A 6,021-nucleotide genomic window follows, 5' to 3' on the forward strand; every position below is an offset into this window, starting at 1 on the left:
TCAGTCAACTGGCCCTAAAGCAATATTCCTAACTTAGTGCCAAATGGTCCAGATGAAGCTGGAGGAAAGTGTTCAGCCCTCGGGCGGACTGGCCTTCTTCCTGCAGCCTGACCCCCCAGGGACTCCACTGGCAGCCCCCGTGGTGAGCAGGAAGGGAAACAGTGGGCTTAATCCCCCGTGAAAGCCTCCAGCCTGCAGGACCAGCAAGGAGGCATGTTACTTGCACGTGGGGAGAAATGAGGTGCGCGAACCTGTTTCTTAGCAGAGAATATACTTTTACTGGAGATGGGGAATGAAAGAAAGTTGGCAATGACACACACACACACGCACACATTTTATATATATACACACAGACACACACACATATGTACATACACTACGTATATACACACACATTGTATATGTAAACACACACATATATAGACACACACATATACAAACATGCATTATATATACATGCATGCACATATATAAACACACAGTATATACACACACTCATATAAATATACACACCCACTGCATATACACACACATATAAATATATACGCATACACTATATATATTTACTTATATATAAATACACATACTATATATATACATATATATACACACACGCTTATGTATAAACACACACACACTATATATGAGCACACATATATACACACATTATATATTACACACATATAAATATATACACACTATTTATACACACATATATAAACACACAAACTATACAGATAATTACACACGTTTACATATACACTCATATGCACACATATAGTGTGTGTATACCCATGTATATATGTATATGCAAATATATAAATACATACAAGTATACCTACAAGAAATGAGTAAATATCTTCACCAAAGAGCACGAAGTAGACCATCCAAAGCAGCACTGTTTACAACTTCCCCGACCTGGGCAGGAACCCAATAGTCCAATAACCACCTAACGAACAAAGAAGCCACCGTGTGGCCATGCGTATTCTACAGTGATGAGAAAGAACAAAGGAGGACTCCATGCAATGGCACAGACGGATTTTCCAGGTGTAATGCTGACTGAAAGAAGCCAGACACAGGAACACGTACCTCACGGCCCCGTGGAGGGAGGCCCTTTGGATGGAGGCCCCGTTACCAGGCCAAGCCCTCTTGCCCTCGGCACCGCGCACGCGGTTTCCTTGGTGAGGGCTGCTGGTATCCGGGCTGATATGTGTTTCCCTTTCTGGGGGCAGGTAATATTGAAATTTGTTCACATCATGGTGGAAAGACTTTCCCCCGGCCCTCCTAGGTCTGATAGCCAGTTCTCTGAAATAAACTGACAAGAAGGAGCTTAATAGGAGAAAAGGTATACCCATGTATTAATTTTTAATAGGAATTTATTAATGTTTAATAAAAATAATTAAAAAAAATTTCCCCTGAGATGCATGGGGGCATCTCCAAAAGAAAAAATAAAGAATACCAGAAAATATAAACTGTAGTGAGATTTGAGAGGTTATATACTGTCTTTATAGGGGGAGTGGAGGGGGTATGGGCCTCTCAGGGGACAGTGGATGGTTTTTAGGAAAGATGCTGGGTCCTTAGAAAACACGTGGCAGGTGTGACCTTTTGTGACAATGTCTGGGTGTGGGGCTGCTCTTGAGACGAGAGTCAATCTTCCTGGTTGATGGAACCCCTACCTCCCCCATCCTGGGAGGACTGATGAGAGCTGAGTTCCTTCTGGGGAAAGAATAGGCACGTACATTCACAAAAGCATCTTTCTGCAAATGCTGATTTTTCTAGTGCCTCCTGTTCAAAATAATCAATATACCAAAGCAACACATGGGGGTGGCATGTCCCTAATTCCTTCATTTACTTTTCCCCATGGGAGCTTTGTTGCTATGCAGTGTCTTTACCTGAAAAGAGCACGTGCAAACGTATTTCTGGTGTTGTGTGTGTTGACCCAGAGTCCCTGTGTGTTCGAATGTGAGTGTATTTGCGTGTATTTGGTTGGGTGTTACTTTTAAATTTGATTTTATTTTCGTGGTCCTGTTTGCCTTCTATATAACAGTGTGTGTGTGTGTGTGTGTGTGGTATTGCTGGGCCATGTGGAATGCATAATTCATAAAAACTGTATTCTTTTCTTCTGCTAATTTAAGTGGATTATACTGTAGAGCTAATAATGTCTTCTATTAAAATGATTGACATGTGAGTTATTGAAGCCAGGGACTGCGAGTTTCAGTCTTCCTTTGGACAACTCTTAATATTATTTTATTATGTTTGAAGTTCTACTCACTGGATGAGTTTCTTTCCTTCCTTCCCCCCGTCTACCTTCCTTCCTTCCTTTTCCCTGAATAGCTTCCCTGTTGCATGATTAGTTTTTAGTCCTTTTCAACTTTCTTTTGGATAAGGAGTCAAACACACTTCTAACTTCAGTCTGTGATTTCTTTTCCAGACACTTAACCAGCTACCCCGCACGGTTATTCAACACTGCTTGTCCCCTCCCTCTGTTTGAGAAGAGCTCTGTTTCATACATTCATTGAGGATAAACTCAGACGTGCTGGGAGAGGGCTGATGTTCTCTGTGGTCCTGCAGCTCCTGTCCTCATCCTTCGGAATGTCTCACACCCCAGGAGGCAGATGTCTGCGGATGCATGGAGAGAATTCAGGTTCATGCTTCCAAAGGGAACCAAGGGGAGAAAATGCGTGAAGGCAAATCAGGCAGAAGTCAGGGGGTCCGATTCCCTCACTTGCCTCCCTGCTGGTGAATGCATTATTCTGCTCCAAGGAAATTGGAGAAGGAAGATGGGGAGGGAGGGATAAATAAAACCAATAAATTCACATGGTGGGGGGACTTTGAAAGTTATCCATGAAGGAATTAAAGAATAGGATGTAACTGATTAAGCCCTATGCAGTCTCTGTCTTCTTATGGATCGATGGTGTCAGACTCCAGCTACAGAGAAATAGGATGGAGGCTAGACTAAGCTTTAACATAATTATCTACATTCTGGTGTACATCCTTTGTTGTGCGATGCTGGATGGATCACTTGATTCTTTGGAGTTCAGCTTCCTTAGCTCCATAACAAAAAGGTGTACTTGTATCATCTTGACTGTTCCTTATGAAATTCTCTGAGTCCTACAGACAAAGAGCAAGATAATTTCCCCAAATCACTATTTTTTTTTTATAATGTAGAATGAGTTCCCTCCTTTCTATGCTTTGTTTCCAATAAAATTTGGAGAATGAGATATTGGACTTTTATGGGTTATTCAAGGTGACTTCCCACTCAAAGATCAGAAAGGATGATTCACTGCAGAGAAATGTTGAATGACTCATTTGCCACCAGATTTTAGGACGGAGTAAGGAGTATAGTGAGTCTTCACCCAGCTTTTGATTACCTACTACATACAACTCTTTAGTAAGAAAGGACGGAGCATGTTAAAAAAGGTAAACATAATGTAATAAGAATATCCAGGTGGATAAATGTACGTCGACAGAGGAATGGATAAAGAAGATGTGGCACATATAGACAATGGAATATTTCTCAGCCATAAAAGAGAATGAAATAATGCCATTTGCAGGAACATGGATGGACCTAGAGATTGTCATACTGAGTGAAGTAAGTCAGACAGAGAAAAACAAATACCATATGATATCACTTATATGTGGAATCTAAAATATGACACAAATGAACTTACAAAACAGAAACAGACTCACAGACATAGAGAACAAACGTGTGGTTGCCAAGGGGTGGGACAGGGCAGGAATGGATGGGGAGATTGGGTTAGCAGATATACACTATTATATATAAAATGGATAAACAATAAGGTCCTACTGTATAGCACAGGGAACTATATTCAGCATCCGTAATAAACCAGAATGGAAAAGAATATGAAAAAGAACGCATATATATGTATAACCGAATCACCTTGTTGTACAGCAGAATTTAACACAACGTAGTAAATTAACTATACTTCAATAAAATACATTTTAAAAAAAGAACAACCAGGTATTGATAGAAACAGGCTTAAATTTAAAAAGAGAGGAAAAAGAAGTGACCTTGAATGCTAATTGTGAATCCAACAAAGCGGATCCCACTAAGAGTAGGATGAAATCCAGTTTGGGAAGTCAAGGGACTCTTCCGAACCACAGACAGAAGGGTAAAATACTACATTGTAAATGATCGGTAATGATTGATGTGTTAAGTGCTAGGAATTTTAAACGTTTGTTGCTTACGAGTTCTCAGCCCCAGCATCGAGCCTTCTGGCAATCAATCTATAAATAAGGCAGAATTATGGCTCGGTCGTGGGTTTGACCTGTGCGTGTACTGATCTCTACGACTAAAGAATAAAAGGAATGAGAAACATGGTAATGCGTTCCGTATTTTAGGAATTGTTTTTTTTTTTCTCTCTTCTGACTTGATCTTGGCCTCAGTTACCCTGTAGCCTGACTTATTGATTTCCTTGAAATGTGATAGTATGCGTTGCTCCATTCCAAAGTAATTACAGAGAGAAGATGTGAAACTCTACATATGATTATTTCCTATGTCTGCCAAGGATTCTGTGATTGTTCTGATTTTCCTTTCTTTTTTAATCTATCTATCCTCATCTTAGGGAATAATTTTTCATGGAGTTAAAATTGGGATCTGTTCCTAAGCACAGTGCGTTTTATACAGAATGTTGATCAAAGGGGACTTCCCTGGTGGTCCAGTGGATAAGACTCCACGCTTCCAATGCAGAGGGCCTGGGTTGCACCCCTGGTCGGGGAACTAGATCCCACATGCCGCAACTAAGACCCGGCACACAACCAAAACAACGATAAAAAAAAAAAAGTCAACCAAAGGATTACCACAAGACTCTTGGAGCAGGTATACTTTTTTTTTTTTTTGAGCAGGTATACTTTTAAGTGGTCCATACCTTCTCAATGGCTTGAGCTGAGCTGCACCACACACAAATGCTGCTGAAACGGGCAGGCCCTACTAGGTCACCGATCCTCACTGGCTTGATCAGTGGATGCAGGAGTTTGAGACAAGGCTTCTGGCCAGTGCTGGACAAAGACGTGGAGTGGTGGTGTGATGGGTTAGTTATGGGTGGGTAAGCCTCGTCCAGAAACGTCATGTGGTTGGAGCGTGTGCTGGAGTCCATGCCATTGTCTCCAGCTGACCCATTCACTTGCAGGCAAAAACCAGAATGCCAACCAGAGGGCTACTGTATACATGTGTTACAATTAATTTGTAAAATCAATTCAGTACACGTGTTCACGGTCACTGTCAGGTATCAGCCTGATCTGCCCACTTTCTCCAACTGGGAGATGGACATGAGAAGCTGAAGGATATTCAGGCAGATCATTTTGTGTTCACAAAGGCACATGATGGAAGTGATGTGAATGTTTTCTGACTTGAGATGCAACAGGATTACAGAACTCATCTCTATTTTTCTTTATTATTATTATTTATTTATTTTTGGCTGCATTGGGTCTTTGTTGCTGCATGCGGGCTTTCTCTAGTTGTGGCGAGCGGGGGCTACTCTTCGTTGTGGTGCACGGGCTTCTCAACGCCGTGGCTTCTCTTGTTGCGGAGCACGGGCTCTAGGCGCACGGGCTTCAGTAGTCGTGGCTCGCGGGCTCTAGAGCGCAGGCTCAGTAGTTGTGGCACATGGGCTTAGTTGCTCCGCAGCATGTGGGATCCTCCCGGACCAGGGCTTGAACCCGTGTCCCCTGCATTGGCAGGCGGATTCCGAACCACTGTGCCACCAGGGAAGCCCCATCTCTATTTTTTTTTTTTTTTTTTTACCAGTACGCGGGCCTCTCACTGCTGTGGCCTCTCCCGTTGCGGAGCACAGGCTCCGGACGCGCAGGCCCAGAGGCCATGGCTCACGGGCCCAGCCGCTCCGCGGCACGTGGGATCTTCCTGGACTGGGGCACGAACCCGTGTCCCCTGCATCGGCAGGCGGACTCTCAACCACTGCACCACCAGGGAAGCCCCCCATCTCTATTTTTAAAAGGGGTGCACCTCCTTGGAAGTGTGGACTTGACCTCAGATGGGCAGAG

The 6,021-nt window shown here is 43.0% G+C and overlaps 1 long non-coding RNA gene across 1 annotated transcript; it reads right to left on the reverse strand.

Moving 5' to 3' along the window:
* Positions 1-639: 639 nt before the first annotated feature.
* Positions 640-5,028, reverse strand: LOC309796641. The gene is made up of 3 exons (XR_014292481.1): positions 4,890-5,028; positions 2,511-2,619; positions 640-1,315 (listed from the first exon to the last, which is right to left on the reverse strand). It is a non-coding gene; the product is annotated as an uncharacterized lncRNA (long non-coding RNA).
* Positions 5,029-6,021: the final 993 nt, after the last annotated feature.

Source organism: Mesoplodon mirus (genome assembly GCF_964341445.2).
Source record: "Mesoplodon mirus genome assembly, chromosome: X".
In the NCBI taxonomy this organism is placed as follows: domain Eukaryota; kingdom Metazoa; phylum Chordata; class Mammalia; order Artiodactyla; family Ziphiidae; genus Mesoplodon; species Mesoplodon mirus.